The following is a 12,230-nucleotide window of genomic DNA, read 5'->3' on the forward strand; positions in this document are numbered from 1 at the left end:
ACAGGAAGTTTCCAAAGGGAGGACGCGTATAATGAGAGATTCGGCCATATCAACAAGATTCATAAATATAAACAAGTCAGATAGTAAGGAAATGTATTTCAGATACCATTTACACAGGAAATGGTTATAGTTAAAAGGACATAATTTTATTTACTCTGGAAAAAGACAAGTTACAGGACCATAGTGATTTATCTCAAAGTATCAGAAAACTTAGAAGATAAAAATAGCCTTATTTTTGCACAATTCCAAAAGTTGGATCAGTTCAGTTCAGTCGCTCAGTCGTGTCCGACTCTCCGCGACCCCATGAATCACAGCACGCCAGGCCTCCCTGTCCATCACCAACTCCCGGAGTACACTCAAACTCATGTCCACAGAGTCAGTGATGCCATCCAGCCATCTCCTTCTCTGTCGTCCCCTTCTCCTCCCGCCCCCAACCTTTCCCAGCATCACCAACAAAAGTACAGAACGACAGACTTTACCTCATTTTAAGTTAGAACATGTTTTCTTTATTTGAAAAATACATGCACACAGGGAAAAACATAAAATTTACAAAAAGATATACAACTAAAATTAAATCTACCTAGTGGCGACTATTGTTATCTTTTGCATATCCATCCAAAAAGTGTGTGCTTTTATGGGCATATACATTGCTTTTAAAGGAGAAAAGACATACACAAATGGAAATTATACCTCTCTACCTTTTCTGGGCTGAAAGCCCTGGATATAATTACACATCAACGTACTTAGATATAGCTTCAGTTGTAGTTCTACCAGCCTAACAGATATCTCTAAGTCATTGGCATTTTTTCTTTTTTCTGGGAAGTGCTTTTTTCAGCTCCTTTGCCACTGATTACCTACTGAGTTGTTAGTCTTTCTTACTGCTTTATGAAAACAAAATTTATGAGGTAGCTGCAACTGGAATGTGCCTCTGTACTGGGTACTTAAGTTTCCTTGTCATCAGAAACATTTAAGAAAAATCTGGATAAGAACTTACCTAAGATCAGACACAATTCTTGCCCTAGATATAAGGTTACAAAAGTGAGGCCCTAGAAGGTCTCAATCCAGGATTTCAGTTTATTGAATTTCCTGAACCATATATCAGATACAGCATTTTATCTTGATTTTAATAAGAAAAGGCTTTAAAGAGTCACTCCTTCCTAATCTTTAATGCTTTCTTACTAAAACTCAAATATTCCTCAAATACGTAAAGCTGGTGTTTCTCATATCTGAGTGATATATGGGCCTCTTTTTCTTTTTTTTTCTTTTCTATTACATGTGAATCTGTATTAAATTTTCATTCAGTGCAGTAGGGATTTTTTTGCTTTTCTTTTTTTAAAACACTGAAAACATTTTGTATTGGGGTATAGCCAATTAACAATGTGTGGCAGTTTCAGGTGAACAGTGAAGGGACTCAGCCATTCATATACACATATCCATTCTCCCCTAAAACCCCCTCCCATCCAGGCTGGCACATAACACTGTGCAGAGTGCCCTGTGCTATATACATTTGGGGGATCTAGATGAATGTTATATAAGAAATCCCTATTCCTTTTGAAATCATTCCATAAGCCTGAAATTATTTCAAAAAATTATTTTTCAACATAAGATAATAAAATGTGAAAAACGATTAAATATCCTCACAGAATCCTCCATCCTTTAAGAATTTTTTTTTTTAAAAGAGACTCATGGACTCTTGGGGATTCTAGAGCCTCAGCTGGAAAAACACTACCTGAAATCTTTCTAAATTCAAATTCAGGTAGGCATTGAACTCGACTCTAAAATAAACAGAGTATAAAATTGCAGAGGTAGTACTGTGAAGAGAGGAAAACGCAAGAGAAAGGAGAGGAGAACTGGCTGATAACAAGAGGAAGGAAGACAACTGACAAAACGGAAGGCTGGCGTTTCACAACATTGCTCATGACATCTGAGCCCAGAGGCTGACTGCAAGTAGTACTCTGAGCTCTCCAGGAGAAAACTGGTTTGCTACACACACCAAGGCCCAAGTAAGAGCCATGGGAAATACTGGCAAGGAATCCTTCTCAAGTACTAAGGGATAATCTCCAATATTAGGAAAGAAGCAAAATTTCACCGCTCCAGCCGCCCTCCTCCTACATCATAAACTCTGCAGAATGACAATCACATAAACAGCCTTGACTTGCATTTACTGTGCCTGTTTTCCTCAAAACAGTGTAAATTACAAAGAGACAAAGGTATCAAAAACATCTTGTCCTTACTGTATAATCTCCTTGGGTTTGCCAGTCCCACTCCTAGCATAAATTCTCATTACTTTTTGAATCAAAGAAATTTCTTAGCAATAATATCAGGTTTTAGCTTTCTCATTTTAGTGAAAGTGAAAGTCGCTCAGTCGTGTCCGACTCTTTGTGACCTCATAGACTATACAGCTCAAGGAATTCTTCAGGCCAGAATACTGGAGTGGGTAGCCTTTCCCTTCTCTAGGGGATCTTCCCAACCCAGGGATCGAACCCAGGGATCGAACCCAGGTCTCCCGCATTACAGGCAGATTCTTTACCAGCTGAGCCACAAGGGAAGCCCATTTTAAGCAATTCTCAAAGGAAAAGAGGCCAATACCTCAAAACTGACCTGTAGAAAAAACAAGCCATACAAGTCATAAATTATAACATTTGCCATCCTCTCATCCAATAAATGGAACTCATGAGGACAAATGAATAAAAACACTGATGAGAAATATATGTGATTTATGTGGACAAAAAAACAGCCAAGAATACCACTGCTTTTTATCAAAGGCCTGGAAACTTTAGGCAAAGCAGTTTGGAATGAATATACTAACCTGAACTAGTGCCAACGGACTTGATAAATATAAGCACTATTTCTCATTTGTCCTAAAGTCTACATCTTCAACTAGCATAGTATCTCTAACACAGAGTTTTGACTGGTAAAGAGTTTCATGTATACAGATTAAATGTTATTTTTTAAATGTTATTAAAATTACAGCAGGAATATTCTCACAGTATGACATCTTTTCAAAGCTATCTCTTGTTATATAAATAAACATAGGTCAAAACAGTATTTCTCTCTCCCATGTCATATTCATCAATTACTCATATCCCCCAATAGTTGAAACTTTATTTTAATGTGGAGTGTCTATATAGATAGTAAAGTCATCTTCTTTAAACAAGAAATCACTTTGTAAACACAGTTGCTCTCCAATGTATCACTGAAGAGTTTCCAGTCAGTGAGGAAAGCTAAGAATATCATCCCAAATGTTAACAATAGTCTGTATACCTGAAATGTTTCTAAATTGGTCTTCCAAATTAGACTCCAGCAACACCTGCATGAACGGAATTATGTTCTCCTGTTAAGGTAATCTGTTTTCCAAAACCCGTAACTGGGCAGAATGGGGAATCTAATTTGAACATTTTAGGGCTTATTATATACAAATGAGTTTCACTACATTTTTCTCTGTTTTGAGTTAAATCTCTTAAATTACCTGTTTTATTTTCCTCATTAGCAAATTGTGGGAGAAGGTATGCTGCTGCTGCTAAGTCGCTTCCGTCATGTCCGACTCTGTACGACCCCATACCAAATAACCTTCAAAAGACATTATGCATAAATGCTGAAATTCATTTTTAGTACTAGCCAATGAATCACAACAGAAAGAGCTGAAGGCTAAGTTCTTAGTAACTGGACCACCTTTATGTATACTACTGTCTTACAGCCAATTAGACTGCCAGCACCATTATAAGTAGCTAATAGAATATTTTCCATTTTTCCAGTTATCTCATCAAATGCTTTACGTACAACTAGTTCATCTGATCCTCAAACCTAAGAAGGGTATACTACATATTTGCGTTCCCATTTTCACAAATGAAGAAACGTGTTATAGCTAGTTACGTGGCAGAGCCAAATATTCAGGCTGTTTGACCGCAGAGCCCTTGCTCTTTAAGTCAAATATTTATTAGCTATTACACAGAACTGGGAGAAAAAGAGTAAAAAGTTTCAGAGAAACATATTTTGATTTAGTGTAATAGTAAATGTATCTGCCTAGCAACAGAAGGGACTGCATCAGGAAATAAAGAGTAACAAAAGTGTTCAAAGTAGAGTCTTGATGATCACATGTCTGTGTTTCAGGGCAATCAAACAGATGGTGAGTAATAGCTGTTCTTTATAGGAGAATTCTAGCTAATAAATGCAATAATCATCAATGTCAGCAAAACCTAGCAGATGAAAGGTTGATGAGGAATTTTTGTAACAAATGGATCAAGCCAACTACACTAGAATCTGATGATTAATTTTGACATCACTAAAATTAAAACAACCAGATATCTGCCCTCCCCTACCTGCAGACAACATGATACAATATGTAACTGAAAAAGTACTAGCAGGAAGGAGGTGGGGTGAAAACCTGATATAACTACAAGCCTTCAAAAAAATGTAGCAAACATATAAGGAAACTATCACAGATTGAGATTTGAAATCTAGGAATCACATGATTACTTAGATCCTGATATTTTTTTAAAAAAATAAGCAGGGACAGTATACTAAATTAGACATTATAACATTAAATAGTTAACTGCCAGTTGCACTAGATATGCCTGGAGAATGACATGGCCACCCACTCCAGGATTATTGCCTGGAGAATCCCCATGGACAGAGAGGAGCCTGGCGGGCTACAGTCCATGGAGTCGCAAAGAGTTGGACATGACTGAAGCAACTTAGAATGTATGCATGCACTAGATATGACAATGATATTGTGGTTATTTTTAAAGCCTCCCTTACTTCTGTAAGTATGAAATGATAGACTATCTGGGGTGCTTTAAAATATTCCAGTAACAACAGAAGAGTAGGAGACAGATGAAACCAGAATGTCAAAACATTAATAACTGCTGAAGCTTGATGAGTACACTGGGCAGAGCAAAGGGTATTCATTATACCATTCTCTCCTGTATGAACGTTTGAAGTTTTCCATAATGAAAAATGCTTAATGTTTAATTGCAGTATGAAAGAGGATAACCAATCTGCAAACAAGAAACCATATGTGTACAGGTAGCAAGCAAAGTGCTGGCTGCTGCTGCTGCTGCTAAGTCACTTCAGTCGTGTCCGACTCTGTGTGACCCCATAGACGGAAGCCCACCAGGCTCCCCCGTCCCTGGGATTCTCCAGGCAAGAACACTGGAGTGGGTTGCCATTTCCTTCTCCAATGTGTGAAAGGGAAAAGTGAAAGTGAAGTCGCTCAGTTGTGTCCGACCCCTAGCGACCCCACGGACTGCAGCCTACCAGGCTCCTCCATCCATGGGATTTTCTAGGCAAGAGTACTGGAGTGGCTTGCCATTGCCTTCTCCGAAAGTGCTGGCAAAAGATATGTATTCCTATTACCATCCAATCACCCACGTACCCAAATCAGGGCCTATTCACCTGACTGTGGCTGAGCACTAAACCCTGACCCAAGCAAAAGTAATCACCAGGATTTACCCATCTGGTTTAGAATTTATTTCTATGGTTTTAAGATTTAACTCCCCAGTAATAAACCAAAATAAAATCATAACTATGTAACCATAGCAAACATTATGATGGAAATATTTTCTATATATTAACTTTTGCCAAATAACATCAATACACAGTTCGACTTCAGAGTCATTTCATTTTAAAATAGTTAAGGTGAGAAACTTAAAAAAAAAGACCAGCAACAGTGAATATGAAACAATTTTGTGTTTGGGAAGGAGAATACTAATATTCTGAATATTTGAACCTATTTTCCACCCATTTGCCAATCTCTTGGGATAAGGCACCACAGTGCTAAATTTTCACTTCCTGTGAAAATTATCTTGAGTTCTCAAAGTAAATCTATTAATAAAAACAGTATTCTGTATGTCATTTTGCAAATGAGAAATTTGAGTGCAATTTCCACTACCAGATATCAAATTCCAGATATATACTATAATAATGCATAATAACTTCTATACCATGTGTTTCTAGTTTTAATTTGTATCTCAAAAGTCAAGTTACACTAAACTACAATTTTGAAAATGTAGTTGGTCCACAGCCCTAGTCAAGTCCCAAAATATTCTAGTCATCACAGAGGGTCAGGGAGTGCCATCAACAGCTTATTGTACGAGGTCAAAACTTATGCTCTATAACAAAGAAATACTTCAAATTGACAAGGGAGATGCTCACCTCACAGAGAAACAACAAAGAGTAAAATAAAATGATAGGACTGATCATATGACTTGGAATTAACAACAGTAACTAATACCATATCCAGAAGTGCGACTAGGCAATTGGGTTTTCATGTCTACCATCAACACCTATGAGAACACTGAAAAGCCAAGGCTGACACTGTGTAAACACTGTAACTAATACAGTGTAATGAAAAAAGCACTATATGACTCAGCCAAAGTTTTCTTTTCTAGGGTCTTTCATTCAGAAGGCATGCTCTAATCCCCCTTTTCCCCCTTTATGTGTTTCCAAAACACCTGATGGAGAGGCATAACAGAGTAATCAGTTCAGTCGCTCAGTTGCGTCCGACTCTTTGCGACCCCATGGATTGCAGCACGCCACGCTTCCCTGTCCATCACCAACTCCCGGAGCTTACTCAAATCATGACCATTGAGTTGGAGATGTCATCCAACCATCTCATCCTCTGTCATCCCCTTCTCCTCCTGCCTTCAATCTTTCCCAGCATCAGGGTCTTTTCAAATGATCAGTTCTTCACATCAGGGGGCCAAAGCACTGGAGTTTCAGCTTCAGCATTAGTCCTTCCAATGAATATTCAGGACTAATTTCCTTTAGGATTGACTGGTTTGATATTTGATATTCTTGCAGTCCAAGGGACTCTCAAAAGTCAGTTAAGTCAGTTAAAAGTCAGAAAAGTCAGTTAAACTGGATTTGAAAACCAACTCCAATACTATTTAATCTACAATACTAAGGACTGAAATAGTAGTACTGCAATTACTTCAAAGACAATGAAAGGAGAACATCTATTTACCATAAAACTCTTCACACAGAAAATATTTGCAAACAATGCAACTGACAAGGGGCCAATACTCAAAACATACAAACAATTCAATTAAAAAAGGAACCAATCAAAATATGGGCAGAAGATCTTAATATAGATATTTTCCCCAAAAAAGACATGCTGATGCCTGACAGGTACATGAGAAGATGCTCAACATGGCTGATTACCAGAGAGAAGCAAATTAAAACTACAATTACCACCTCACATTGGTCAGAATGGCCATCATTAAGAAGTCTACACACAACAAATGCTGGAGAGGGTGTGGAGAAAAGGGAACCCTCCTACACTGTTGGTGGGAATGGAAACTGGTGCCACCACTATGGCAAACAATACAGAGGTTCCTCAAAAACCTAAAAATAGAGTTGCCATATGATCCAGCAATCCCACTCCCGGGCATATATCCAGACAAAACTGCAATTCAAAAAGATACAGGCACGCCTATATTCATAGAAACACTATTCACAGTATCCAAGACATAGAAATAATTTAAATGTTCATCGACAGAGGAATGGATAAAGAGGCTGTAGTGTGTGTATTTATACACGTTATATATACATATATATAATGAACTACTACTCAGCCATAAAAGAAGAAATAATGCCATTTGTAACAAAATGGATGGGCCTAAAGTTATCATACTAAGTGAAGTTCTAACACAAAGCACAATACACTGTCCTACCTAAGGCAGCAGTCATAGTCTCTCTCAGACCACAACCACCACATCTCTGGGTTTCATTAGTTTGTTTTCACCAAGCTCAACAGAAAAAGCCTAAAAACTGTCTTGAGCACCAATCACTTTCATAAGATCAACATATACAACTCAATTCCCTGACACCCCCTCTCCTAATCTAATAGTTATTTAAGACAGTCTTACCATCAATGTTGGTATGATTGATTGTAACTTTCCTCATTCAGTCTATGAGGAAAACAGGATAAAGAGAGTTATGAACAATCAGATCAACTCAAACACATACGACTATGTTCCTGGATGCTACTTACTGGGATTCCTCCATTTAAAAGAATAAGTCTCTAAAACATACTTATCATCGTCCTTGGATTTTCTATAACTAGGACTACAAAGGGCTTCCCTGCTGGCTCACACATTAATGAATCCGCCTGTAGTGCAGTAGATCTGGGTTCAATCCCTGGGTTGGGAAGATCCCCTGGAGGAGGGCATGGCAACCAACTCCAGTATTCTTGCCTGGAGAATCCCCATTGACAGAGAAGCCTGGCAGGCTACAATCCATGGGGCTGCAAAGAGTCAGACATGACTGAGCAACTAAGCACAGGACTACAAAATCCCTTAGGTCCTAACAACAGAACCAACATGTCTAAATCATGCAACAGAACAGATAAATGCTAAGATAGGCTCCAGTGAAATGTCAGCCTTTCTTGATGGTCTGTATGAGGAACCACCCAAAGTATCTTAAAAGTTAGAGAATTATAAAAAATACACATGCATACAAATATACCTTTTAAAATATTTGTATGAAAAATTAGTAATAAAAATACTTAATAGATACATGTCACAAAGGCACATGACTAGCAAACGGAGCAGCTAGCATGTGCATGTCTGAAAAAAATTTCCTATCAGAGCTTCCAACTTCTGCTCCAATTTCATAACCTCTGACACTATCATTATCCTCTCCAATAATAAAGAAAAGTAGCCAAAGAAAGATGAGCCCCAAATATTTTTTGGTAGACTCACTGTCTCTCTATAATACACAAGAGTATTCTATAATTGGGGAAATACTGGTTTTATATTTAACTATCACTGTTTCACTTTGTTACTACTTAGTTATTAACCTTAATTCTTTATACAAACTGCTGTTAATCTGCCAAGAAGACTACATACTGTATTTTTCATAATTTAGACAACTGGTTTCCTAAATAATTATACTCTCATATTTATTTTTTAATGAATACGGTAAACTTGAGCAAAAATAAGATCCTATTATGGTGACCCTGAGGAAAACCTCAGGAGTCCATTTTAACTTATTTCTAACAAAGTGTTTTATTATACCTCAAAACTCATCTGTTTTCTACAGATAATATTTAAAACTTTTAGCACAGAAGCAGTACCACAAAAAGTGTAGCTTATGTTTCAGAATTGATATAGATACTAGAATTGCGGAATTAATTGAAGAAATATACATTTAACCAGGCAATTTTAGAAAGTCTGTGTATTCAGCATCAGAAAAATGGACTTCTCAAGAAAGGGTTTTTGCATTCATCTATATAACTTATGAAAAACGTGAGCCCTACTTTACAGTCATACAAAAATTCATAAAAATTTTAAATATGACATCTTCTGCCTACTAAAGTAGAGCATATGTAATTAACAATTAATCACCAAGAAGCGAAATATCACACAAAAGACTCAAAACGCAAGTTAGTCCGTGAGTCTCCAAAGAGGTAATCATGAAGCAAATAGTGGTGATTACGGTACAGCCCTCCCCAAAGAGAGTCTAACTGCATTTGGCAGGAAGTGGGCAGCAGGAAGAGCTACAATCAGAAACCACCACTTGCTCCAGGTTCTTACACACCCACAGCAGTGCTCCCAGTAAGCAGACCTGGTAGAAGCCTGCCAGCAGGATCAAATCCCTATCACTACCCACACCATCCTAAAGATATTTTCACTAGTGAGATGTTAGCATGGGACAGAAAAGGCATTCTAAAATAAAAACAGCTTAAGAACCTCAGATGAACTCTAAATCTCCATCTAAATGACCAAAGTATTTGCTCAGCTGGAAAAGATATTGAAATAATCATTAAGCTTAATTTAAAAAAACAACCTACCAAAGTTATACATGAATTCCAAAGCTGAGGGACTCAAACACAACACCAAATTAGCGTACAATAACCAAAAATTACACAAAAGAATTGCCTCTCATTTGAATTCATGAAAGTACACTTACAAATATAAATCCCATTATGAAAAAAAAACAAACCTATCGAATCTTCAGTTGACTACGTTGTTGGCTAGCTTCAAATTAACCACTTTCAAGAGACTGCTCTTAAATACCTTGAGAAAACCAACTAATCAAAGTAGGGCAGGAATAAAAGCTATTTTAATCCATCAACACCAGAAAAGACAAACAGAAATAAATGTGGACAATAAAATAGAATTTAAAAAAAGAAAAGGAAAGAGAGAAGTATAGGAATCAAACTCTAATCATGAAAACACTATCATAAATTACCAGATAAACTCACCCTGTGGGAAAACATTTGGAAGGAGATACTTTCCATACAGCTCATGTCCTAAGGCTTTTAAACTACTTAACATGATATAAAATAAAGCAATTTAACATGGCACATTCATAGTATAGAGTATTCCCTATTAAAAAAGATAACCACATCTTATACTCAAATGCAAGCAGGCAGATGATGTAGTAGACAAAAAGATCTGGAAAGCTATACACTGAACTGTGAGTAGTGGTTACCTCTAGGATGAGCTGGATTTGAAGAGATGGAGCCAAGAAGAGATGCTAAAGGTAGATTTTTACTTTTTCCTCTGTTAAGTATATTATCTTGCCTTTTGCAATAAGCATTTATTGTTCTAGTAATTAAGAAAGAAACCATTTCTGGACTTTCCTGGTGATCCAGTGGTTAAGACCCTGAACTTTCCATGCTAGGGGAACTAAGATCCTGCCCGCATGCCTCCAGGTGCAGCCTAAATAAATAAAAAGAAAAAATGAAAACATTTCAAACCAATACCAGACATTGTTACTGTTTTCAAAATATTTATGTTTAGTACAAAGAGTTAATAGTAGTAAAGTACCTTGAATTTAAAGCCCTATCTTCAGAGATTAAAAAAAAAATGACAATTAAACGCAGTATGGAACCCCAGGCTGAAAAAAGAGGACCCTATTGAAGTTACTGGCACACTTTAAATATGAACTATATATCAAGTGTACTATTATCAATGTTAAATTGCCTGAATTTGATCATTGCATGTTGGTTATACCTAACAGCATTCTTGTTCTCAGGTTATACTATGAACTATTTAGGTAGGGGTAAAGGGTCATGGTGGAGAAGGAAATGGCAACCCACTCCAGTGTTCTTGCCTGGAGAATCCCAGGGACGGGGGAGCCTGGTGGGCTGCCGTCTATGGGGTGACACAGAGTCGGACACGACTGAAGCGACTTAGCAGCAGCAGCAGCAAAGGGTCATGGTGCCTGCACCTTACACTCAAATGGTTTAGCCCAAAATAAACAAACACAGGGTTTGACAGAAAACAGCTAAATTCTGTAAAGCAACTAACCTTCAATTAAAAATAGATTAAAAACAAACAAACAAACACAGGTATATATAGTTTTATAAAGAAAGATAAAGCAAATGTGGCAAAATTTCAACAACTGGTCAATCCAGATGAAAATATGGGAATTTACTATGCTATTCTTAGAACTTCCCTGAAAGTTTGAATTTTTTTTCTCCCAAATAAAAGATTCTTTCCCCCTAGAGAGCGGCTCTCTCTCAGAAAGGAAAAGAATTCTAAGCCTGAATTTCAGTGACTACAGGTATAAATGTTTCAGTTTCTAATATGAATCGTCTCTCAGGGTCTTACAATAGCCCTCAGTACATACATTACAAAATAAGAAACTCTACAGTATCTCACAAGAATTAACAGAAACTATGAAGCTTTTCACTTTCACACATTGGAGAAGGAAATGGCAACCCACTCCAGTGTTCTTGCCTGGAGAATCCCAGGGACGGGGGAGCCTGGTGGGCTTCCGTCTATGGGGTCACACAGAGTCGGACACGACTGGAGTGACTTAGCAGCAGCAGCAGCATGAAGCTTTTTATTCTAGCATATGACTATTCTTGCTTCTCTGCAAAAACTGACAATGCTCACAGAACACTCAATATCAGGGTTAAGAAAGATTATTATCAATATCTGTTAAAGAGTAAATCACAATGCATTACAATTTAAAGGGGAATTTGTTCTTCAGTCGCTAAGTCACGTCCAGCTCTTTCTGACTGACTGCAGCACACCAGGCTTCCCTGTCCTTCACCATCTCCCAGAGCTTGCTCAATCTCATGTCCATTGTATCAGTGATGCCATCCAATCATCTCATCCTCTGCTGCCCTCTTATCCTTTTGCCTGCAATCTTTCCCAGCATCAGGGTCTTTTCCAATGAGTCAGCTCTTACAGATTAAATCAATTTAGTCACTACAGTGAAAAGTGGCAGAAAAGATTTGAAACACCAAAGTTTCACTAAAACTAGAAACGGAC

General features: G+C 37.5%; 1 protein-coding gene across 4 annotated transcripts in view; it reads right to left on the bottom strand.

The window, feature by feature from the left end:
* SETD2 (SET domain containing 2, histone lysine methyltransferase) overlaps positions 1-12,230 on the bottom strand; it is a 76,896-nt gene that overhangs the window by 57,139 nt on the left and 7,527 nt on the right. The gene's annotated exons all lie outside the window — the stretch shown is intronic.

This window comes from Moschus berezovskii, chromosome 24 (genome assembly GCF_049115385.1).
Source record: "Moschus berezovskii isolate FMDL1 chromosome 24, NW_MosBer_1.0, whole genome shotgun sequence".
NCBI lineage: Eukaryota > Metazoa > Chordata > Mammalia > Artiodactyla > Moschidae > Moschus > Moschus berezovskii.